The 26688-nt window shown below is 43.0% G+C and overlaps 1 protein-coding gene across 1 annotated transcript in view; it reads left to right on the forward strand.

The window, feature by feature from the left end:
- The first annotated feature begins 2647 nt into the window (after positions 1–2647).
- The window catches only part of tafa3a (TAFA chemokine like family member 3a), a 94836-nt gene continuing 70795 nt past the window's right edge, over positions 2648–26688 (forward strand). Inside the window, 1 exon segment of the mRNA XM_030358761.1 lies at positions 2648–3226. The gene's annotated coding sequence lies outside the window, so the exon portion shown is untranslated.

Below are 26688 nucleotides of genomic sequence, written 5' to 3' on the forward strand. Positions count from 1 at the left end.
GGTTTTAGTAACATTAACCACATAAACAGGTGACTTAATTAAAATTGAAGGATTTATTTATCTAGGCCAGGGGTCTCAAACTCGCGTCCCGGGGGCCAATTGAGGCCCACGGGAAGATATTTTGTGGCCCCCTACTTGACATCAAAGTTTAGTGTTAGTGCAGCCCGCGTGTTGTTTTCAAACGCACATTTTTGCTGAGTCGCTTGCCACGCTTTTTTATCACTTGTGATAGGTTGACCAGATGTCCCAGTTTTGCCAGGACAGTCCCAATTTTTAGTTGCGTGTCTGAGTCCCGACAGACGCCAAGGAACGCTAAAATGTTCCGGTTTCCACACACCACTATGAAATGTCCCCTGTTGTCAGCGATTACATAGCCATCGTGATCTCAATATAGCCCGATCATTAACTTGATTGGGTCAGTCGTGTTACTTTTTTTTGTGGAATACTTGTAGTGGCCCAGCCTGACCCAGACTCTACCTCCAGCGGCCCCCAGGTAAGATGAGTTTGAGACCCCTGATCTAGGCTATATCGCTGGCCTAGTTATGGATATTGTAAGGCAATGGCTTAGAAGTGACACCTGCCATATTGTAGATGAAGAGTGTTTCTGACTATATAGTACTAATAGTACTGCTATACTACAATTTAGGACATAAATGGACCGGATGTGGCTCACAGTTCATTCCTCTTCCCAAGCTCTGCTGCCGGTCTGGTTACGCTGACGTGCTGCCGTCGGGGAAACGGTACCAAAGCCTCCGGGCCAAAAACCAGAGGATGACCAACAATTTTCCCCCATAGCATTCAGGCTCCTGGAGGAATCCACGACCAAGCCTACGGACAACAACACACTATTTGAATACATGTAATTTTTCTTTAAATTTCACAGCATTTTTGCACTAGAATCAACCGGTTCTGGTACCACTACCACTGGAACACTTTACACTACACTTTACTACACCTCATTACTTATTATTACTACCATCTTAGTTTCTCTTTTTATTACTTAAATTATTGTATTATTATCATTAGGTGAGTTCTGCATGCAGCCCTCACTTTGGGACCTATCTCCTTCCTCAATTTTTCAACTAGAGACTCCATTCCGATTAAAAAATGTTCAGATTAGCTTGGAATCGCGTGCTTCTTTTCATACTTTTTACATATTTTCTACTTTTTAAGATATTCTACTTTTAAAATATTATTTCTCATTCTCTGACCCTTCAACTACTTCAGACTTCATGACTTGGTCAATTTATCGTTTTTTAACCGTTCAAACATTTAATAAATCAACACACTCGTATATTTCACATTGGTCTCATTGAGTAACGTTGAGGCTGGGAAGACGTTCAGGCAGTGTTGCCAGATTGGGCGGTGAGGCGAGGACCCCTGTTTCGAGCTGGTTTGCTAAAGAGAATAATGTAGATAACAATAACAACGACTAGTCAATGAGAAACGGGAAAGCTACGACCAAAAGGGGAGGTGCCTCCGCAAATGCCCCAAGAAAGCTGGGAGATTTACAATTTACGACTTGCACATACCGACATACCATACAAATGGATAACACCATAATTAGGGTCAACGCAGGGCCATCAGACCTGTCACTCAAACCACTGCGCCATTCGTCAGGAGATTTGAATCATGATGTGTGTCGAGCTGGCGTTGACTGTAAGGTTTATGTTCTTTAAGTTCTTGTTAGATTATTTTCAAGTTGAAGTTCTAAATAGATGTAAGATCATTTTATGCATGACTATTTGAGGGTTGTTTTATTTTAGGTCATTTAGGCCCTTTAGGCCCCCCTGTTCTGTGGCTGTATCCCTGCACACGGAGTGCGTACGTGTGTGTGTGTGTGTGTGTGTGTGTGTGTGCGTGTTTATGTATGTAACATTTAACGTTTATTGTGCTCACCATTGGTCTTTTACATGCCTATTTTGTGTGTTGTGTATTAATGTCATCTTATTGACTGTCAGTGTGTTCTTTACACAGACCTTTTGAGTTTTGTTTGTGTGAGAGATATATGAGAGGTGTCCTTACATAACCTCATAGTTAATAATCAGGTTGCATTTAGGTGTGTATTCGTGTATTTGCAATGAAGTATATGATTTATCGGATTTCTGGCAAAATACATTTTGGGCGGGCTTTTGGTTGACTGGGCGGTTTTTTATTCTATAGTTGAGTTGGAAATTTCCAACAGAACAGCTCAGCTATTCTATAATTGATCTCAAATGAATTCAAACTTGATCACATTAGCTATTTGGTTAACTCTTCACTTTATTTCCTCACTTTGTTTCCAACCATTTTAAATGTTTTAAATGGTGTGCATGTTTACATTGTTTACTCCATTTAGACTCTGTTCAAATCCCATCATTTGATTTAACATTTCTTTACGTCTTAAAATATGTGGCTTTACTAAATAATATTTTCAACCTCATTTTGCACTACAGCACCCACCACATTTTCTGCAGGAAATGCATTTTCTAGTTTATTTTTGTGATCTTCGACTTATTTTTACTTAATTTAACATATTTATAATTTTACTTATCTTTATTTACTTATCTTTATTTACACACATCTTTACTTTACTGCTAGCTGGCTGTTGAGGAACCAAGCCAATGAAATTTACTCTTGTGTGCTTTTACAATAAGATTTATTTAAAGTAATTCTGATTCTGATTCTGATAACAGCGATTGAACTACCAGGTCTATCCCCTGGATGCCGCTAAAACACCATCTTTACGCGCTTGGAGACGGCGCGGCGGCACTTGGAGACGCGCCTCGCTGAGCAACGCGCTCCTCAGTCTGATGTCCTGGTACCAATGGGACACTACAGGCGGCGTTTTGAGTATTTTTAATGAATTCAGCTTCTTTCCATAAGGGTCGTGTGTTGGCTTTATTTGAAACGTCTAACAATTAGATTTTAAAGCTGTGATTGGGAGTCATGCACGTTTTTGATCTCTGAACGGGGAGTTCTCACGTAGAGCCTCGGATCAGGAACTTTGGGACTTGGAGTGGTCCGCTGCATCTGCATCATCCTACTGGTTCATCTCAACTTCTTTCAATCAGGGATCGTGGGGAGCCTTCATACCAGCCCCCCTTTTAAGTGATGCATTATCGTGGGCATCCTAAAGAGCCGAGGAAATGGTATTTCTTTAAAGAATCGCTGCTCCTGTCGCTGGCCATGGAGCGCACATGAGAGGATTGAGTCTCCTCGGGATTAACTGACAGCACATCGACAGGTAGGGAGACGATTTAATGTTAATGACTTAATGTGTTATTGTACAATGTCAGCTCAAAGGAATGCCGGATTTCAAACATTAGGCATCGCAAGTAGTAGCATATAGTAGGATATAGAGTGTGCGTTGTCTAATCAAAACCCAAAATGAGTCTAAACAACCTGATAACAATGGATCCATTCATTTAGGCTATAAATACCATGGCTATTTTATGCTCAACGGCACACAAACTAATTATGGTGCTAATTGGCATTTCAATGACATGTTTTCCCATAATAAGCCTGCTGTTTTAGCAGCTACATCTTAAATTATTAAGGCTTTGCAAAAAATAACAGGTACAAGTGCTTAGCTTTGGTATTGGCTTCTACATTTATGTATAAATGCCCACAACTTTCTACAAATAGATTTTTACAGTGATAAGAAAACATTTGATTTATCAACTATCAAATCATCGATCAGCATTGTTGGAATACTGATGCATTGGTATCTATATCTATAGCTTTCGATCTAGAGTTGTCTTTTATAGCCAGTTGTTATTACACTCCCCATCAGCGTTGTTTAGATGACAGCAAGCGCCTTATCAATGGATCTAAGGTCAAGAACACAATGCCCAACTCAGAGTGGAGTAGAACCACCCTGCGGGACTAATCCATCGGATCTCCCATCCGACCAACGACCAGCTAAAGCTCAGCAGCATGTTTATGACTACAGACATGGACTTTTGGATTATGCTTGGAAAAGACCGGCATATTCCCCCCCCCCCCCCCCCCCCCCCCCCCCCCCCCCACAAACACACACACAAACACACAGACTGTAGAATCTCATGATTAAGCTTACACACTGGTGTGTACACACCGCTTTTGCGCATTGTATGTCTTCTTTTGTACTTTTCAGAGACCCATATCTTGACCTACCTCTCTCTCTTTATCAGTTTTTATTTACTTCATTCATTCAGGTCATCCCCTTGACAAACACAGTGTGGTCAGCTGTTTCTATTGCTCTCTCTCTCTCTCTCTCTCTCTCTCTCTCTCTCTCTCTCTCTCTCTCTCTCTCTCTCTCTCTCTCTCTCTCTCTCTCTCTCTCTCTTTCAATCACTCTCTCTTTTTTTGGCAATTAGTGCTATCATCGCATTTCATCCTGCGGAACACCGGGATGGCGGTAACCTTCCAGCGGCTCCTATTGCTCCGCGGTGATACCGTTCTGCCGTGATTAATTGAAGTCCCCTCAGAGCGGTCGAGGAGGCGTCCGTCTTCTCTTTCACGCCCGCTGACAGCCGGGCCATTACAGTGTTTTATAGATTACCGTCGGTAGCCCTTGAAGGCTACTCTCTGCCCCCGCTGTTGTTTTGCAGGCTTTTATTGTGTCGTGTTATTGGTAGGTATGGCTGACAGGTGGCCAAAGGCCACCCTGGGATTATTGAAGATGGAACATGTCCCACAGCTCCAATGCATTGGAAACAAACAGTATGGATTAGTGTGCTCGGCAGTAGGTGTCATTCTTGTTGTCGATGTTGTTGTTGTGGGGAACTTGTGGAGACGATTGGTTGTGGAAGCTGAAACCCCCTGTTGAGAAGAGGTTGGCCATCAATGCTGTACGTACGGCGGCATTAGAACCGTGCCGGAGGTGGTGCTGCGTATCTTAAACTTGGTGTTGCCTAGCGAGTAGCACAGGCAAAATGGCTGCCGGTTGACATTGTTTGAAAGAAGCCCAGAGACAGCGAGCTGCTTTGAAAAACAAATGACATTGTCTGCTCGTTTCTGCGGTTTGTAGAGGGCGGATGGATCTGCTCACAACAATACAGCTGTGAGTTGAAAGCCACCATCTCACAGACCTGGAAATCAACAGTTGATACTGGAGGAAGCCAAGCTCAAAGGAGAGAGAGAGAGAGAGAGAGAGAGAGAGAGAGAGAGAGAGAGAGAGAGAGAGAGAGAGAGAGAGAGAGAGAGAGAGAGAGAGAGAGAGAGAGAGAGAGAGAGAGAGAGAGAGAGAGAGAGAGAGAGAGAGAGAGAGAGAGAGAGAGAGAGAGAGAGAGAGAGAGAGAGAGAGAGAGAGAGAGAGAGAGAGAGAGAGAGAGAGAGAGAGAGAGAGAGAGAGAGAGAGAGAGAGAGAGATTTTAAGGTTTCAGAGAATATGTTCATAATAATAAGAGAGAGAGAGAAAATGCACATTTAGTTGGGAGAGTTTGTTGGTCCTTGAGAGTTAGGCCCTACTTATTGAAGGTGGTTTTTAAATACAATCATAACCTGCGTTTACAGAGAGAGCGGGTGCACTCACACTAGGCCATCTGGCCGTGGCCGTTGGCCGTTTTCACACCTAACCGTGCTCAACTGGCCCCATTGTTCTCTGGCCTGCACTCACACTAGGCCATCTGGCCGTGGCCGTTGGCCGTCGCAACTGTGGCCTGGCCACGGTAGGCTCTTGTACATGCGTCATCACGTCGTAACACGTCATCACCAAGCGTCCGCTGCATGGACCATAATAAAGTCTGCCGCCAGTCAGAGTTTTAACAGCAATGGACAACAACGCAGAGAACACACCAACAGTTGAACCGCTTGACGCCATGTTTACCGTTTAATGGAAAGAAGGCTCGTCGCCTTTATTATGTCCATGGTCGTCGCATGGACTATACGTCATCCAGCTCAGGTTGCGTAGCAGGTTGCGTAGCCGTGCGCGTGTCGGCTCATTAGCATCTGTACCGTAGCGGCCCGGACCGTAGCAGCACACCTCTCCCAAGTGGCCAAATTGGCCTGGCCTGGCCAGACTGGCCACACTCACACTGGCAAATTTGAGCACGGTTAGGTGTGAAATCGGCCTCGGCCACGGCCAGATGGCCTAGTGTGAGTGCACCCAGAGAGAGACTCAATATGCAGGCCCACTCAGGTGATTTCCAGGGGTAGGGAGCATCATGGATCATCAAGGGGCTTGTCTCTAGTTTCTAGTTTTAGTTGGCACCGCAGGCAGTATTTGAGTTCTCTGCCAGCGCTCGGCACTCCTGCAGATCAATACCACGCCGGCAGACAACAGTAGGACAAAATACGCCATTTTTCACTTGGTCTTCTCGGATGTTTAGTCCAACAAGTGATATGCAAAAGTGCTCACTGGAGGTTTTTGTCTTTAGGACAAGTTCTGTGTCAGCCACCTCCATGCAGAGTGCCCTGATAGTCTGTGAGCAGTACACCGTACAGAAGAACGCTGCACCGAGGTGGCTTTGACACCTGTGTCACCTCCAGCGTTTGCAGTGCGGCGCTGGGAGGTGAAGTGCAGAGCGGAGGTTTCCCTACTCCCTGGGTGTGTTTAAAATAAAACCTTACGTTGACTTTGACACCAGAGACAGCTTAGAGCGTCAACATGAATCCGATTGGGTGTTTAAGGAGGGAGTCTCCGAGCCATACCGCGCTTCGCTCGGGCATGTGGATAGAAGTAGGAGGAGGAGGAGGGGGTGGTGGGGAATGAGGAGGGCGGGCCGGAGGGGAAGCCATCCATCCCATGTTTTATAGATGCCATTTAAAGGAGCATGCCTGAGATAAGGGCGGCTGTAGTGACTGTAACCACGACAGCGTCGTGTCAATCGGAACACCGAGACAGCAAACACAAACACACAGGTTTCCTTGAAGGGAGCAGTGTGCCGTTCAGTGGGCCTAGCTGATCAGGGGCTTCTGCAGCGAGCACAGCGTCCCGGGAGCCACCCTCAGAGAGAGACACACAACTCCAACACCTATTGGCTTGTTCTGTGTGTGTTCTAGATTTTTGATTGCATTGTGTGGTTTCAAGGGTGCAGAGGGTTGTATGTGTCTGAATGGGGAACTATCATGGAAGGTAGCGTACTGTAGTGTGTACACTTTAGGGTAGTGGACTGTAGTGTGTATGCTACAGGATAGTGGACTAAGCTTTGCACACTGTCTGCAAGATTATTGAACAGGGTGAGGTTTGAAGGGTCAAACGCTATGCCCAATTCAGTCAATAATTAAAGTACCGATAAATTAATTTACTTGTCATTATGTTATTAAGGGTTATCAAGGTGTGCATTGAAATGGCGATCCCATTTTGCTTCTGTGGTGTTACCTATGACCCACGACAGTGCGCCGCCACGTGCCAGTGAGTTGGAAAGCGAGTGCGTTGTGTTAGCTCAGCCTCTGTCAGAACTTCCCCAGCTGGGGATGGAAGATGCGTCACACTCTGCGCTGCTGACATGAATGCACGGCGGGTTGAGGTCATTGACACCCAGGGCCCTATTTTAACGGTCTGAAATGGAAGTGAGAAGCGCCAAGCGCAAATAGCTTTGTGGGCGGTTCTATGGTGATGTTGCTATTTTACCGGCGCAAAAATGACTCTCAATTGCGCCCGGCGCAAATCTAAAAAGAGTGCCAGCTCCCATCCCTTTTAAGAGCCATGAGCGCATGTGAATCTGACAAGTTGATATTTTGACAGCGCGTCTGCAGTCTCCGATGAGACAGATGCACATGATTTTCAAACTTTAATTGGCTCAGTTTAAGGCCAAATAATATGGCCTAATTCACACATGGAATAAGGTTTTCTTCCACAACTTCAGAAATACTGAGTCCTCAAAAATGCCAGCAAAGAAAACTTAACAAACATATGATATGTGGCAACTGTGGTTCTATTTAATGATATACGCAATACATTATAAACATTGTTTCTTATCAGTATTGTATGCATTATCTTATCGACTTGTGTTCCTAATATGCATTTGTGCTCCCGTTAATATACATTGCCATGGACTGTATTATGCGTTACGTGTTTAGTTTGCGTGTGTTTAAACAGATGGGCGCACACACGCGCGCCCGCATTCATTCATTCTTTTTAACACTCACTCACGGTAAAACAATGTTCTCTCACGATCAAATACTCATCAATCCTAAAAGTTATGGGCTTGTACACGATGTCTGTGTCAAGAAAATATGTGTTTGCAGATGCATTGATTTAAAAGTGCAACTTATTACCGCTGTATCAGCTGTTCTTTCCCAAATAATTTACCAAGAATGTGTGGCTAGGTAGATGAGAGAAGCAAAGTGTATGCGCAAGGTGCAAAAGCAACATTATGCATGCCCCCTTGAAATAGCATCTGAACAACGCGCCACTGACTTTAAACCAGGTATTTCCTGGTTTATGCCACAAGTGATTTCTGAAACTGCAAAATAGCAACAAGGAACGTTTGCGCTAGAACACTCCTCCTCCTTTCGCCGAACCGCCCCTTGGGGCGCAAGATCATTCCCTAATTTACCAACGTGTGGCGCAGGAGGGAAAAAAGACGCTATGCGCCAGTTGCAAACTAGCAACGAAACATGCGCCAGTGAGAAAGTCAATTGCACCGGATGCAAGATAGGGCCCCCAGTTCGTAACATTCAAAAACTGCAAATGCAAGGGCTTCCATTAGTGGGCCATAGCCACAATCACCGTTGTGTCATTTGGCCGTAAACATTTAATGAAAATATTTGGGAATCTTCAAGATTGTTACTTTTAGCATCAGAATATGATGTTCCGTGAAATTCATTGCAATTTCATGTACTGTGTTTGTAAAGTTTATATATTTCCTTATATTCTATCAGGGCAATAGTCGTCTTTTTTCCCTCTTGGCAACGTAGCCAAGCTGGACTAATTTGCATACACTCCCTTGGCCAAGTGAGGCCATTCGCATCACGGCGACGGGGCTATTGAATGAAGCAACGCATTTCAGACCTTACGGAAGTAGAAACTACAGAAAACACACAGAGTGGGGGGGCAAGGGGGGTTCAGACCACAATTGTAAGATTCTTTCACAGACACAGTTTATTATCAGACTGTGAGATGTATGTGAACATAATTGTTTACATTTTTCAAGATATTAGGTAAGTGTTTGATAGATAAAATTCCTGTCATTTGGTATTGTAATTTTTATGTTTTCTTTGTTTTCTTTTCTGTAGTCCTTCACTTTATTAGTAACAACAATCCGCTCATGTCAACCCATTTGCAAGCAGATTGGGCTTCAAGAAGCGAGCTGTGAGCTAAAGCCCATCTTCTCCCTGTTGCTTAGAGATGTATTGATCCTATGTGCCAGATAGGTAGAGGGCCGCTTGGAGAAAATCAGGGGAAAACTAATGGATTCATGCAGCATGCATGCAGGGCTCTCAGGTGCATTATGGGTCACAACTTTTCAACTATGTTATGATTAATGTAATGTGATAATGTAATAAAGTCAATTAATTGTAAACCTTTAAGGTTCGGAAATTAAATGTAATGAGGCCAATCCAAAAATAGCTAAGGAAGATGTTAGTGCTTGTATGTTCAGGCAGGCTCGGGGAGGCCTACTGAGGTCTGGTTACAAACCTTCAGCCCCCAACTTCAAGCTCCAAATGCTGGAAGACATTTAGAACATTGGAAAAAGTCTACGGCGCTGTTGTGTTGAACATCGGTGGATTAAAGTTCAGTATATCTCCTGCTGTGGGCCTGATTGGGTTGCAGATTGTGGCCCAGCAGACGGCCAACACAAAAGTTGTTATGGATTTGTCCTGAAACGAGGGACGCGCTGAACAGCTTTTGCCGCACATTGTGCAACAATATAGCCGTGGATCGGACAATTGGGGATGGCACTTGGTACTCAAATGCAATTTCAAACTAACACACACACCGTATGCCACAAAATATCAGACTTAAATAAATCCATGCAAGGGAAAGTGTCTATTAAAACGAAAATGGTCTATGTATTTATGATATAATTCATAATAACAATTCTAATTAACATATTAATTACATAATATAATTTAGCTGAAGCTTTTATCCCAAGCGACTTCAAATAAGTGCATTCTACCATGAAGACACAACCAAGAAAGTGCAAGAATCATGCAAGCACATTCAATGAATCAAATTAGCGAACTACTTGAAGCGCTACATTTTAGAAACAAGATATCCAGTGTACAGTATACACTTGTTTTACTTCTATTCTTTTGAATAAGGTTGCTGTTCAGATCCACTCAACCACCAGACAGCTTCCTTCCCCTCCTGTTCTGTGGCACTGAATGAGGTGGTTTCTGACCACCTTCTCTCCAAATATATTGGGTCATTGCACCAATTTTTTACCAACCTATGTCCCAGCACACAGATCTCCAGTCTCTGGGTGGATTCTTTCAAGAGTTCACTCACTCTCAACCTCTGGGATTAGAAGCACCAGAAATTGCAGATTCCAAGGAGGAAAGCTCCAACCTCAGTCTGATGTGTCAGAAAAGTAATCATTGATAGATTTGGAAAGACCTTGTTTTGGGTGTCTCAAGTTCAAGCCACTTCTATTAGGTTAAGAAGGTTAGTTTCTTATTGTCTTACAGAATTGCATTTTGTGCTGCAGTAATGTTGCATGCAAATAGTTATTTGTGTAGTAGTCACATGTTTTTGAAGACTTTAACTCATAGAAGTCCAACTGAATTGCCAGAGTTATACACAGTAATACACAGTAATGATGTTACTCTTCAAGGAAGAGATTACTCTTCCTTTCTATTCAAATGCACTAATTGATTTTGTTTCCACCAGTATTATTTTGTTTCTTGCTTTTTTCAAGCTTCACATCATCCTGTAATCATTAGACTTCAATTTGGGGGAAAATAAATTGCAATGATGAAGCTTTTAGAAACAAAGCTGTTATTTTCCATTGCGGTTGTTTCTTGGTTAAGCCAGATGGAGGAAAAGGCAAACGAAGCTCTGATTATAATTAAAGGAACGGGGACCCAAAAAAGTGTTCAATTATATACCAATGTTTTTTTTCATCTGGCTTCCTTACAGAGGCCTACTGATGTTGCTGTTGTGAATGACGGCCATCTCTGGGGGATTTTCTGCTTTCTTCTGTCCCGTACGAGGCTACTGACCCGCTGACCCCAACCATGCTCACAGTGGAGAGGAAGGCCATCTTCGTCATCCTCACCCTCATGATCATCATCTGCATTTTCATCAGAAGTCACAAGGAAACTGATCTTCAAAGGGAGGGTCCGGTCTTGAAAATAACGTAACCCCCGTCCGTATATTTCATGGTGAAAAAGAATATCGGGCAACCCAAGCCTAGGATGTTGTGATGTTCATGACAGGAATTGGTCTTTCCATTGATACGGTTTTCTTTGCTCCCTCATGGTCGGCGCTTTGTGCTTTTGGCCTCGTATAACTTAACGGGCGCGTATCAAATGTGTCCGGGCCATGTATTGAGAAGACTATATTCAATCCAATTGTTTTAATAATGACTTGTATTAAATTAAAAGTCACATTTTAAGATCTTGGGTGACGTTAACTAGTATAAAACCTGACACTTGCTTGGTCACAATGTCCACATAACTTACTATTAAAATGTCTCGAATATCGATCACTTTGAATATGAATGGAACAGCTTTAAGGAATCCAAACTTTTGTATCACAACTTAGTAAGAACATGGCTTCCTTTTCTTTGGAATACAAGCAACAATAACTTCCCTTCTATGGCAACAAGAACTGGTTTGTTACCAATAAGGCACCAATCCGATCATTCTGATTAGGATGGTGCAGCATTTGACATTCAAGGCATCCATGTTCCGCGTTTTAACTCTGTATTTTCTCTGTGTATCCTAGTAGAACACATACATATTTTCTCCTGCGAGTGGTTCTTTGGGGGAAGCCCTTCTTTTCTCCTCTGCATGCGAGACCTTTCCGATACAGCATATATTTTCCAAGAAAGGGAGCAATCGCAATCCTTGGGATAGAAGACACCTTTTTTGCTCCCCCTCTCTTGTGTGCTCTTCTTGTCCTCCCAATGTGTTTCATTCTATCTTGTTTTTGTTAACAGTGCAGACACGCACACACACTTGCCTGTGAGTGCCTACATACTCCCAAAACAATGTGCAGAGTGACTAATTTCTCCTAGGCATTGGACTCGTGGTAGGGGAGGATGTCTGGGAGAGGGAGAATGAAAGAGGGAGAGAGAGAGAGAGAGAGAGAGAGAGAGAGAGAGAGAGAGAGAGAGAGAGAGAGAGAGAGAGAGAGAGAGAGAGAGAGGGAGAGAGAGAGAGAGAGAGAGGGAGAGAGAGAGAGAGAGAGAGAGGGGGAGGGGGAGAGAGAGAGAGGGGGGGAGAGAGAGCATGAGAGAGGGAGAGAGGGACTGAGGCGGAGAGAGACGGAGACAGAGAGAGAGACAGAGACAGAAACAGAGACAGAGGAGAGAGAGAGAGAGAGAGAGAGAGAGAGAGAGAGAGAGAGAGAGAGAGAGAGAGAGAGAGAGAGATTTGCCGGCACTGCACTGGCAGCTTAGAGGAGGACGCCCACACGGAAGCGAGGGCTGATACTTCCTCTCCTCCTCCTCCTCCTCCTCCCTCTCTCCTCTCTGCAGTGAGCCACAGACAGTTTGATCAATTAAGCTGACCCTTTGCATACATACACACACACACTCACACAGGCGCACACTCATACGCACGCACACCCACACACAACCCATTAAGATATACAAAGCAAAGCATAGTGAGTTTTCTGCTAACCAACTATGGTTGCCCCGATAACACTGACTGTCACTGCAGTGTTTTACTGACTGGAGCTTAAAAATAGTTGTGAACCTTGCATCTTTTACCACTATGAAATAGTTGTTATTATTACCCAAATAAAACGTATATAAACTACATATCAATGAACTGAACCAAGGCATTGCTTGAGAAACTCAACCTCCAATATGTATGTCCAGTACTGTATGCCTGTTTTGAAACAATTGTGTTCAGCACTAAGCCTGTACTACCTAGAAACTTGACAATTTAACTTCTATGAGGAAAATGACTGCAAGCCAGAGTATAAGACCTAACCACACAATGACTAAGAAAGTGAAATAGTAATTGCATGGCTTTTAATGAGATGAGTATCGTTAGGGTGATATCATATACATTCACATTAGAGTTTTGCATTGTGCATTGGTTGTCGTAGGATAAAGGTAGATAGATGGAACATATCAAAGCTCAGAGAGGTGGCATGCTGTTTAACAAGCAACATCGCACCACCAGCACCTGGCTGAATCTTATGTTGAGTAATAACACTACTAGGGTCTGGATTATGGGGTAGCCGGGGGGAAATGAGCTCCCCTGAATTAGCCGGAGCTCCCCTGAAAACAGTCGTTTCGGCGTATCAAACTATAAATATAACAAATAGTTTGGTCATATTTATAGAGATACTGGTTCTTTTTTCTGGTCATTTATTTAAATAATCCCACCCAATAAAATACACTTCTTGTGTATTCACAAGAAGCCGGTTCATATCTTTGTTTTCTAATATTGGCCAATTCTGTTAGTGTTAAGTATATAATTTCCTCACATAAATATGTAGTGCACCACCGTCTAAACGGTTAAAGATGCAGACATTGGAAATTGGGCCATTGCCCGGGTAAAATACAAGTTTATTATATCTGACGATAAGCATAAAACAAACACTTCATACTGAAAGTCAAATGACACAAGTCTATAAAGGAAATATATGATATGTAATGGTAATGATCGGCTCGCCTTTTTCGCTTTTAGTAAAAAAGTTGCGTGACCTCTGCAATCATTTGACACCAACACTCATGCAGAGGCACTTATCCACCACTTGATTCATAACATATGAGGCCTCCCCCAACACACACACACACACACACAAACACACCCGCACACGCATACACCCGCACACGCAAACACGCACGCACGCACACACACACACACACACACACACACACACACACACACACACACACACACACACACACACACACACACACACACCTGCTGATGGCCCTTTCTTAACACCCCTTTCCCATGGCCCTAATTCAGTTTCAACTTTTAAAGAAGGGCCGTCCATTATTCATGTCCCCCAGCTGTCTGAGGGCCCGGTCGGGGCCTTCAGCAGCACCCCGGGCAGAGTGGGTCTGGATGGACACGCTCCCGCTCATTAATTGATGCCTCAGGTTGGTGCCAGGGGTCTAATGCTTCCTCCTGTCTCTCTCACTCTCTCTCTCTCTCTCCCCCTCCTTCTCTCTCTGCTTACGCTCAGGGTGCGCCTCTTGTCTTATTGGGCTCTCTAAGTGAGGGGGGGCAGAGGCTGCTCAGAGTGGAATGATGTCATGGGGAGTTCTGGGAAAAGGTTTTGAGTTTTCTTTTTTTAACCTTTTCGCTCAAACCTCCATCCATCCAAACACACATCCTCACACACATCGTACTCCCACTCACACTGTCACTTCTCAAACACACACATCCACATCCACACACACACAACACAACACACACACACACACACACACACACACACACACACACACACACACACACACACACACACACACACACACACACACACACACACACACACACACACATGGATCATAACAGATCATATGTATATACATTCAGAGGTCTGTTTTTTAAGCTACTTTTCCAACTATTTTTGTCTTCTCTCCTGCTCCTCCTTTCTCCTCTTCCTTCTCCACCAACCTCCGCTCGCTCTTATCCTCATTCTTCTTCCTCTACACAAAGTCCACTGCCTCGGCCGATGCACCTCATTTGAAGGTACAGGGGTCTGAGATTGGAGCAAGTTCAGAGGGTTCATTATGCGGAACCTTCACCAAGGGGACACCAAGCAGAATGAAAAGTGTGCTCATTAATCGGATTGTATGGAGAAAGAAAAAGAAAACATAAAAAGAGATCTCTTTTAAGTGTAAGGCGATTAGCAGTGTATCTGTCCCCCTGTTATAGGGGGAATGGGTCGTATGTATTAGCGCCATCGGAGGGACATTGAACAGGTCGAGGATCACAATGTTCTTCCCCCATTGCCACAAGTTGTCATTCGCATTTCAGAAGTAAATATTTAAGTGAGGGTAGTCAATCTTACAATAAGATAGCACCAAATGATTGTTGTTCTTCACTGTAATGATGCCTTGAAGCCCAGAAAAACAACTAAAATGCCCCAAAACTTGATAATAAATCTATAATCCCACATAACTTGAATAGTATGAATGTGTTGTTGGTATTGCTCTGCTCCTTTGAATTTGAGTATTTTAAGGTTTAGGTCAACGCTGTAGCCACTTGCAAGTACTGTATGTGCTTGTGTTCACCATTGGACATTGCACTGGTCTCTCCCTCCATTTAACGAGAAGCTAATAGGCCCTGTGCCTCAAGGACTTTCTTTTTAGTTTGCTAAAGCATGGTCACAGATAACAAGGCATGGTACAAAAAAAAGCGTGGTCTTGACTTTCAAGTGTTCTGTTCCGCAATATAAAGGCTGCAGCGTACAGCCTGTCACGGACCCCGAGTGTTGGCCTGACCAGTGTACGAGGAAATCAATTCAGGAAATATAGAGGCAATTATTTAGACCTCAGAACGGCTGACAATGTGAGAGCAGCTAACCGAGCCATGGCCAAAGTGTGGAATTAAGGAAGAAAGACAGAAAATAATGATTTGTCTCGGGTAAGAGTATTGAGGGACTGTATTCATGTAGGTGTGCAGGTATTTTAAACCCTTTGTAAGTTGGCAAGGGAGCAGATATAAATAGAGACTTTGAATGCATTAATTGGATGAAAGTCAGGGTTGATCTTTTACCGCCGTTGTTCTGGAAGTACACTCTAGAGGGGGTTTGTTCAGGTCAGTTTGTATAATTTGACAAATTAAAGTAAAAGCTTCAAATTATAATGGCAATGGTGTTTTAATCACATATTAAATAGGTAGCTAATAAATTTAAATTCGCGTGTTTTTTCACTCAAGGGTTACTTATTCCTCATGCGTTATGTTAACATAAAACTTTTAAGTGTATGCGCTGCGTTTGTAAAACTGAAAAGGGAATAAACTTGCCGTCTTGTTTCGGACTACGAAACCTCTGTGTTGTTGTTATCTAATCATTATAAGTTCACCTCATAACCCTCGGTTAAAGTTATTCGACTGTATTTAGACTGTATGTAATTGTTAACCACACATTGTAGATATTGATAGTTGACTAGAGATATAAAAAGTAAGTTGTTGATTGTTGAACTTGATTGGCGTCTTTGTAATGTTACTGCTACTAATTTGAATCTCTTTTCCAGATGTATTTGATTGACGATTATTCCAGCTCATGATATAATTCCTTTTCATCTAGTTTGGGAGACTGATCTGATTGGTCAAGACAAGAAAGGTTGATCCATTTTACAAGTTGACTTGCTGCTACATTAATACCAAAAATAAAAAGTTTTAAAGTTGTAAAATGTTGTAAATTACTAAATTACTTTTAGTAATTTATGGCACAACTCTATCTTTTTACGATTATAAAAATGTTGTACGATTACAGAATTCAAAATCAAATTAATTCATTTACAGATACACAAAATACTTGACCAAGAAAAAAATTGTTTACAAGCACAATCTTAATGGCATTAAAACAAGTCCATAGGTCATGTTGAAATTGCAGCCGCCGGGTTGCGTTGTTTTCGTGCTGCAGTTGCCGTAGCATGTCCCAGCCTTAAGGGGAATGGTGATTTGTAATTGTGAGTTAGCCTTTGACATTCCGATTTAAAAAGCAGAGAAGTGTTTGCTGAGCATGAAAGGTAGGCTTTCCTTTTGCTATAAATTAATTCAAATAGGGATGCACCGATACCGATACCGATACCTGTTCTAAGACTCAGGCTTAATACCGTGCTCCTGTATTCTTACTCGTGCTCGAAAAGACATACCTACATCCAATCACCCGATACCGCTTTACTCAACTATAACTTCAGGTTTGAGTTCAGCTTTGCCACCTCGATGGCTGAAAAGTTCAGAAACTCGGTGTATCTGCTTTATTTTGCATGCTGAACATTTTTGCCATGTTGTCTCTGGCCATTTTGGCAATTTTTTCCCCCCAAAAAATTATGGACATGCCTTACTCAGAATTCGAATGGAATTTTGAACATTTTCAAATTGCAGATTTATGTGAAGAAATGTCCTTCTTAATTTATAGTTACATTTGAGAAGGAGTCAGGGAATGCAAACTACTTAGGTCACATAGAGGCAGTTCTCATGAACATGTGTGTGTCGTTAGCTAAAGAAATGAAGTCACAGCGTATTTCGATAGCAAGTCCGAGTCAGAAGGAGGCAGGAACTTGCAAGGAACGTAGTGGAAACCTTCCTCAAAACTTGTGTCAAGTTTTGTTTTGATAGCTCATTCCATGATGCCCAAGTGTCCATTACAGTAATTGCTCTTTTGTTCTTTAATTTCTTTAATTTTTGGTCTTGAATGTTTGGGTAACTGAATCACGTGAATGCGGAAGCGATTAGTTGGCTTCCCATGTGTGGTGACAATTAGACTTCATTGTGGCTCTGATGTTGCAAAATAACATGTTTGCTCTTATGTGAGGCCGGAGTGTTTGTGTTTGTGTTGTGTTTCACTAGCTGTGTTCGAAATCGTACCCTATCACGGATAAAGTGCACTATATAGGGTACTCGCCATTTTGTAGTGGTGTTCGAATTCTCAGTGGTTAACTTCATGCACCATATAGTGGACTTTAAATACCCAAAATTTATACCACGTATACCACAATGCAATGCGGCCGTGTTTTTCCGGAGCAGAAGAAGAAGCTTAATAACCGCGAAAACAAATGCATTTAATGATGGAGTCTCCGGCTTACGCTTAGAAATGTCAACAATTTATTTGGGATTTAACATAGAAAATGTAACATTCAAAATTAAAAAAAAAAAAAATCATCAAGGAAATGTAAGGTTCAACATCAATACAACCTCCAGCTTTCCTCGTGAGTGTCACACAAATACCCGGCGCATTTACTGACGCAAATTACATTTAGATATGTTCAGCGTTATGTTCGAATTCTCGTTTGTTCGTTCCCTAAATAGTGCACTATATCATGAACACTATATAGGGAATAGTGAGTGAGTGAATGGGGAACGATTTCGAACACAGTTACTGTGTTCTCTCCCCGGATTGATGCCCTTCCTCCCCTTTCTGATTGCAACCATAGCAATCAGGAAATTGAATGCAACTGTGCTCACCTGATGGGTATATAAGCTGGGAGCAGACAGGCACGCAGGGCCTTTGAAGGGAAACTTCACCCATTTCCATTAAGCTTTGTATCGTTAGAAACCCACTCATATTTTTGAATGGTCGTGCATCATTCCCTTATTTTCTGGAGAGACTGGAGAGATCCGTATCGATCTCCAACACTCCCTGTTTAAGATGACGCAATATGACGATTTTTGCGTAGAAGTAAATAGGAAGTGTAAGAGGGGAGGATTCTCGTAAGATTACAAGCACGGGTGGGACCCACTGATGCTACGGACCTATTAGAGCAATGCCAGTGGGTGGGACTTCACAAACAGAAACTAACATCCACAGCGTCTGAAGCTTAGCTAACCGAGGCTGTTGTTAAAACACAATGGCGGAAGGTACTGGATCTTCATTAGAAATGTTCTGTGAAATGATTTTCAAGCAGTCTTGCGGTATCAGCTTGGTAGATGGAACTGCGAGGTGTCCGATAGGCGGGGAGATCTAGATCAGCGGGAGTGGCCAGCGAAGCTGTGCATCGTGGTGCATGGTGGGAGTTGTTCTCTTCAATCCACAAGCGCCAAAAAGTCACATTCTGCCTTTTCTCGGTCAAGACGGCACCAAATTTGATTTTTATTTTATTATTCGACTACATATAGCACCCAATTTCAATACATATTCATGCCTCCACTGGTGAAATGCTCCTTTAAGCAGTCGTGTTGCGATTGCGTGTGTGAGAGCTATCGAACGGTGTGCCGTGGTTGGTGTGATCGGTTAGTGAGCTACTAGTTGTGACTAGTAGTAGTGAGTATTTAGTTGGGTTCGTAGTAGTTGTTTTGTTTTGTGCTTTCCCCTTTTGGGCAAGTGGTTTTTAGCACTTTGACAAGTCAATAAACCTTTTTGCTAACCGTTACCTCTCTCTGCGTCTCCTCCTTGTCCCCCGGAAACAATATATTCTTTGTTACTCCCCTGATCCTCCTGGATACTAATTGGGGTCGTAACAGTTACGCACCACTTCACCAGCAGGTAGCCTGTGTGTGTGTGTTGGTGTTTGTGCTTTCGTGCGTGTGTGCGAGTGTGCGTGCGTTCGCATGTGAGTGAGTAAAAAAGACCCTCCCCTGCCGGAAGCATATTTGCGTCTAGGAGTAATGATTACACCCGTGATTCTAGTGATGGGAATTTTGGCTCTTTTTGGTGAGCCGGATCTCTTGGAACGGCTCACCAACAAGAGCTGGCTCTTTCGGCTCCCAAACGGCTCTTCATATTACCGCTTACGTATACATTTTATAATGGTGCCATGCCGTAATTCCGACGGTCATACAGTCTTGGAATCATTTTTTTAGAGTGATTTCCTGCTTGGAGGAAAATACATCGGATTAAGAGCCTGTGTGAAATTTTTGAATTCCTTGTCCTCCACAATTGAGAACAGTTGGAAATCACTTTCATATCAGGGCTTGTTGCATTTTCCTGCGTACTAGGGTGACGGTGCGCCCTAGCAGTTGCTGCCGCGCCCCCTCCCTTCTCCGTTTGTTTCGTGTATTTTAATTGACTAATTATGGGTGGCGCCCCCAAGGCATTTGCCGCCCTAGGCGGTCGCCCATGCCGAGCGCCGGCCCTGTCTGTCAGTCACAGGCAATGCGTGTCGCGCAAAGAAATTCCCTGCCCCTCGCTGCTTGTTCTCATGATCGGTTGCTGGCTGCCATGCATGCGCCGTGACACGCATAGCACGCGTAGAATGAATGCATGTAGCACCCGTAGCGCGGGAGAAAAGAAAAGAGACCGGCTCGCATTCGGGAGCCGACTCCCATCGTTCACTTAAAAGAGCAGGCTCGTTCGCGAACGACCCATCACTACGTGATTCCCTTAAATGGCGGCGCTGGGATAGGCGCTGCATGGGCAGTGAATACCTTGTGTAACTGCTGGCAGTCCTTGTTTGAGAAAAAAGGGGTAAAATCCTGTGTTTTAATACTCAATGTTAACGTTCCACTCTTCTGCGAACGCAGGTGGTGCATTTCATTTACAACATTGCTCATTATAAGGCTCATACACAACGATGGCACGTACCCTAACCCACTCATCACAACATTAAAGGTGGCCATAACCATGGGGATAACAGGCCCCTCTCTTTCCTAGAACTCTCAGCCCAAAAGATTTTTTTTTAATCTTAGTGTTCGAATTCCTGCTGAAAACGTGGGTCAATGGCTCTTTAAACTGTAATGGTATTATTAAGTACTCATATCGGTACTCGGCATCTGCGAGTTCCTGTTAGTACTTAAATCCCTATTTCAAATACAATTTTATGTTAGCTTATAACCGGATATTGTATCCGTTTTTTTTTACTTCAATGAATACTTGTACATTCTCACAATTTAGTTATGCAATTAGCACTAGTGATCGCCACCTTATAACATGATTTCAAATCCTTGTTACCAACACGCGCACACACACACACACACGAAATGTGTCTGTGTATTACACACACACACACACACGTGGAATGCTTTGGTTTAGCTATCAGATGAGGTGTATCAGTGATCAGCTGTTTATCATTAGCAACAAAGGCCTAATGGAAGGTAATGCCCTTGTCCCTGTGCAAGGACCTACAGCCTGAATATCTCGCCTTCTGTGTGGCATTGAGGAATGACCGCCAGCCTCATTATCTGGACCATAGGATCATTAAAAAAGGGCACATTCGCACTGCATGGCTTTTTATCTTTAAATCAGTTTATTTGGAGAGATAAAGTGTGATTGTTGGGGAGAAAGACAGAAAGACGGAGGCGGGGAGAGAGACATCCTGACACCGTCTGAGACTTGACAGTTTGAGTTAAGTTTGCAGAGGCTTCATGGAATTAATGGACTTTCACGACAGATATGGTGATATCCATATCCTGATATGCTATATCTTGCCCTTTAGGTCTCCCAGGCACCACTTGATCTACCGAGTTGGACCACAGATTTGGACATTTGCATTACGCATACACTTAAAACCACAGTTCCCCCCTGCTTTGAAGCCAGGGGAGAAGAATAGGCCAGTGCTGTATATTTCAGGACCTTTCCAAAGAGCATGTTCAGTGACACAACTGTAAGAACAAGACAGATAAAGAATAGCAGCCCTTCCCACTGCTGTGAGAAGAACCAGAATAAATCTTCTCTGAAAGGGGAGCATAATGGAATAGCTCTGGTTCAATGCTAATGAACAGAGCACAGTTAAATGTGATCTGCTCTGGATTGATGGTGTGGGTCATTCAGGTATAATGAAAAAAACAGAAAAGACTAACTAATAATAGCTTGTAGCTTCTCAGCAAATGTAACCTTCTTTTTTGTGTGTGTATTGTGTATCGAGACAAAGTTTATCAGTTTAAATGCTTTTCCATAACGTTGTACACACATGTAATATGATTGGGCTTCTATTCCAAAGAGCCATAGAAAAGTAGATTTTTCGATTTTTCTCATTATAGATTCATCTAGCTCACATTTTTATGGATAATTTAGTCTAGAAAATGTCATAAATGATGGCAAATGCCCATAGCAAATTACCACAGAATAATGTCACATAAATGCTACTCTGTCAACAAATGTACCAAAAGTATTCACTTAATAATTTAAAGCAACCAAATTTATACAATTTCATGTTAAAGATATTGTAAAGATTTTTGTAAAGATTTTGTAAAGATATGAGCATACATTGATGTTTTTTTTTAAATGAGGTAGAGATGGAACACAGGAAATATAGCTAGTCATTGGCCGAACAAAGCGACTTTGCATGGAACAAATGGACCAATTAAGGAAATATGAACAATGATAAGCACACAGATTAGCCTCATCACCAAACAAACCCAATACAACAGCCCGCACAAACACACAATCCGACTCCGTTGCTAGCAGACAAATATAGTCTTAACTAGGCAACACAAGTCGGACGGTATATAAATGAAGGATAAATGGGGATAAACTAAACGCACATGTACACAGACCAGGTGAGACTGATATAGATAATTCAGAATTCGGTGCAGTTTTGACGCCTGACTTGGCTTATGAGTACAGTTGTTCGGACACATTCAAACACCAAAAGCCAAATGAATGGAGCCATTTCTAATAAAACTGATGGGTTGTAACGTTGGTTTACCCAAATTGGAAATGCTTGGATGTCAAAGAAAAAAAATGCACCTGTTTGAATAGCAAGGCAATATTAGGTTGCAGTCTGACACATTCCTGCTGTAAGGAATAAAGTAGCATGGAGGAAAATCCTTGATGGAAATTGCCGCTCTATGTCTGTTTTGGCAGTGGGATGATTACGATACAGCGCCACCACATCAGCGATCCCGCAAGTGCATTTAGAAATGACAGAAGGACACAAGGGTAACACTGTTAAAAATAGTATTTCAATGAAGACACCTGTCCGTTTTTTGGAGAGATGGAGGTGGCACAAAATTCTACGGAGGCGGTCGCCTCGTAATTGTCTATTCAGGAAATAGCCTGCATACACACAGGGCTGTACAGTTTGACCATTTGGATGGCATATGCTTTTAGGCATTATCGTGTGCGAAGCGAAATATTTATAAGCTTGCATATACACCAGTGTAATGCGCATCCCTAAAATTTGGCAAAAAAGCAAATTTTTACTTTTCATGTCTCAGACAAGTGGCTGGAACTTATTGGAGCAATGCTTCATGGGAAACGTACTTTGGAAGGGACTACTATCTGGTCCAATGCAACTACTAAAAATCGATGTTTCCTGGTCATCAAGTTAACCATACACTATTGCAAACAGCAAGCACAGACGCAACAAGACATTGGAAGACTCAGACCTCAAACCAAACTGAAAAGGCTATTTTTGGTAGTTAGTAACATTGCGTCAACCAGTCAGAATCATGACAACGGATAAAAAAAGTCGTAAAGGATTTAGCTTTCTCTTCAACAGAAATTCAACCTCAGGATTACTGTTGTGACGCGGTGAACTAAAGACAAGATGGCTGGTCTGAGTCTGTGTGTCTAGCGGTGTCTACCTGTGTCTAGCGGTGTCTACCTGCCCCGGTGTCTAAGCCATCATTTGGTTCACATTTCTATGCCATCGGCCAAACAAGAAGTTCCCTGCCCTAACAAAAGCCTAAAGAAAACGCAATTCAACTGGACAGGTTGGCTCATTGAATACCAAAAATCTGTGAACAAACTTGTTGAACAGCAATGACTTCATCAGACTAATGCATTTGTTTAGTCAATTAAAGATTCGATTTTTGAAGAAAATTATGCACACACGCAAAAGGTATTATTAATAATTATGGACCAGAAAGTTAAACATGAAAATTCTATTCACATATTGTTTCCTGACATGCCCGTTGCTGATATCCTATTTGACCTGTATATTGTTTTTCCTGGATTACCCTTTGTGTTTCTTCACGTTCTTAGGCTAGGATCACAGCTAAAAGCTCATATGAAGGAACAGGCCAAAGTTCAAGGATATTTTTGAAAGCACCATAGTGTTGAAATTACATATCACAGTCAATTATATTTAAGTCAAATGTAAAACCCCTAATAAAAGTTACAGTCTCTGATTTGCAGATCATAAAATAGATAGATAATGGTTAATGTGTACATATTTATGGCGTTGTGCAATAAATCATTAGGTTACTGGTTACTTAAAGTAACCAAGTCTGTTCATGTGTTTATCTTTGGATGCTGGGATATTTGTCTGTGTGTGTGATTGTCTGTGTTTGTTTGAGTCCATGTATGTTAATAGATGAATGTGGATTTATTTTTCTATTTTTGTGTGTGTGTTGCTATGGGACATTTATTTCCTAAATCAATGTAATGAGTATGCACATGTGTGTGGATGTGTGTGTGTGTGTGTACCTGTGTCTGTGTGTCCACACACACCTGGTGTGTGCATCTCTGTGTGCATTATTATGCCTGCGATGTGTGCCTGTGTGTGGGTTCCCCTGGCTGTGTGTGGGTGTGCGCGCCGTGCCTCCGGTGATGTGGTTAAGGTCCTCGGCTCTCCCAGAGCCCGTTGGCCTCCTCCAAGGGGCGGAGCAGACGCCGGGTACAGACAATCCTATTCATCAACGTGAAGAAGGGAGTTCATTAAAATAGCTCTGTCATGCTCCTCTGTGGCACTGCATCCCCCCGTCAAACAAACCCACACACACACACACACACACACACACACACGCGCACACACACACACCCACACACACACACCACACACCACACACCACACACCACACACCACACCACACAACACACCCACACATCCAAGCACCCACACCAACAAACCCACAACAACACACCCACATCAACACACACTCACACCAACAAACCCTGATCAACACACCCACACACCCATACCAACACACCCACACGCACACACATGAGCCACACCTCCCAGACCACAATGCTACTGCCCAGAACACACTGCAGCAGTACGGAGATGAGTGGGACATAAAGGAGTCGGGATTAGAGCCAGGGATATCACGATAAGCCATGGATTCAAAGCACCGTACTAGAGAGTTAGAGAGTTGAACTACAGAGGCAAACTTCATCGCAGTATATTGACACTTAGAGGATCCTCGCTTTTTTTCCTTCTGATGTTTCAAAGCTTAGATTTGATCATTTGGAGGGCGTGCCTTCCTTTTGTAATGAATTTGACGACGTAACTTGATTTAAGGATAGGTCGATATCTTGATTAAATGACTATTCAATACCCTTCATAGATAATAAGCGATGAATTCAGTTTCCAAATTTGTATACAGCTCGTCTGGAGCAGTTAGGATTAGGTGCCTTGCTAAAGGACACCTCGACACTAGAAGGAGGCTAGGAGGCCGGGGCTCGAACCAGGAACCTCCAGTTTCCAGCCAACTCACTCTACCTCCTGAGCTACTGCCCATTTCTTTTTCTGCCTCGTTGTTCTATCTCTGTCTGTCTTTCTCTCTGTCTTATCTTTCTCTATCTGTCTCTCTCTGTCTCCGTCTCTCTCCCACTGTCTTGTCTTTTCTGTCTGTCCTTCTATGTCTGTATGTCTTCAGGTCTCTTTTTGACTGCCTATCTACCTGCTGGTCTGCGTATGTCTGTCTGTAACTCTGTGTTTTTCTCTCTCTCTCTCTCTCTCTCTCTCTCTCTCTCTCTCTCTCTCTCTGTCGCTGTCCTTCTGTCTCTCTCTTCTATCCATCAGTCTGTCTGTCTGTCTGTCTGTCTCGCTCTCGCTCTCGCTCTCGCTCTCTCCTCTCCTTCTCTTTCTCTATCTGGACTCCCTTGTAATAGAGATACTGAATCTCAATGGGATTATTCCTGGTAAAATAAAGGTAACATTTTTTAATAAAATCTGTCTCTGTCCGTCTTTCTCTCTGGGTCTCTCTCTCTCTCTGGGTCTCTCTCTCTCTCTCTCTCTCTCTCTCTCTCTCTCTCTCTCTCTCTCTCTCTCTCTCTCTCTCTCTCTCTCTCTCTCTCTCTCTCTCTCTCTCTCTTTTTTTCTCTCCCTCTCGCTCTGTCTCTCTCTCTGTCTCTCTCTCTCTCTGGCTATTGACTAAGCCTATGTAATTTACAAGTAGTAATTCCATGCCAATCTGAGTGGAAAGAACCATTATTTAAATAGTAGTATTTAGCAGAGGTGGGGGTAAGTCACTCATGTGCAAGTCACAAGCAAGTCTCAAGTCATAAACTTCAAGTCTCAAGCAAGTCCCAAGTCACTGTGGTGAGAATCAAGCAAGTCACAAGTCAAGTCATTGCTCAGGTCAAGCAAGTCACAAGTCAAGTCATACAAAAATGTTTTCACATTTAAAAATCGGTAGAGTGAGTGGTTCATAAGTTGAGTTTTATTTCAACATTAACAATAACAATGTCTTAACATTAACAATAACTCAAACTATTCAAAACATTCCAAAACCATTATGTGAATAGGCCCAAAACTGAAGGCAGCTCTGTCCATCACAAATGTCCAGGTAGTGGTTCAACTGAATTTGGGGACAGGAACTTGAACCCTCTTAATTTTTTTGCGGTATGCTGAGAACAGCCCAGTCTGACGCTCTGGCTCTGATGGTGTAATTTTACTTGAAAATCACTTGAAATCATTATTATAACCCACTTACAGCCACTGAGTTAGAAGTAGCCTACTGACATAAAAATTGAACAAGTCAATCATCTGTGGAACGGGCAGGGCTCGAAAAAAACTCCAGCCAATGATTTTCAGAACCACCGAGTGGCATTGGACAGTAAGTACGTCAATCAAACGGTCGTACTGCACTCCCCCTCCCCCGCTCCCCGCGAGTGACCCCTTCGTGCACGTGCACGTACTCAAAGCTCGTGACCCAGAGCAAGCTTCTGTTTGTTGTTATCCTGCGGTAGCTACTGGAGCTAGCTAACTAGCTAATTCACATTTGGACCTAGCACTAGAAGACAACCCTAAACTCCAACCTAGCTAGCCTGGCTCACTCTCGCGCATCTGTGTTCGCGCTCTTGCGTGATTGCGTGTCCATGTACTTGGAATGGGTGGAGTCAGAGTCAGCGTTGAACGAGAGCGG

Source organism: Gadus morhua, chromosome 1 (genome assembly GCF_902167405.1).
Source record: "Gadus morhua chromosome 1, gadMor3.0, whole genome shotgun sequence".
Lineage (NCBI taxonomy): Eukaryota > Metazoa > Chordata > Actinopteri > Gadiformes > Gadidae > Gadus > Gadus morhua.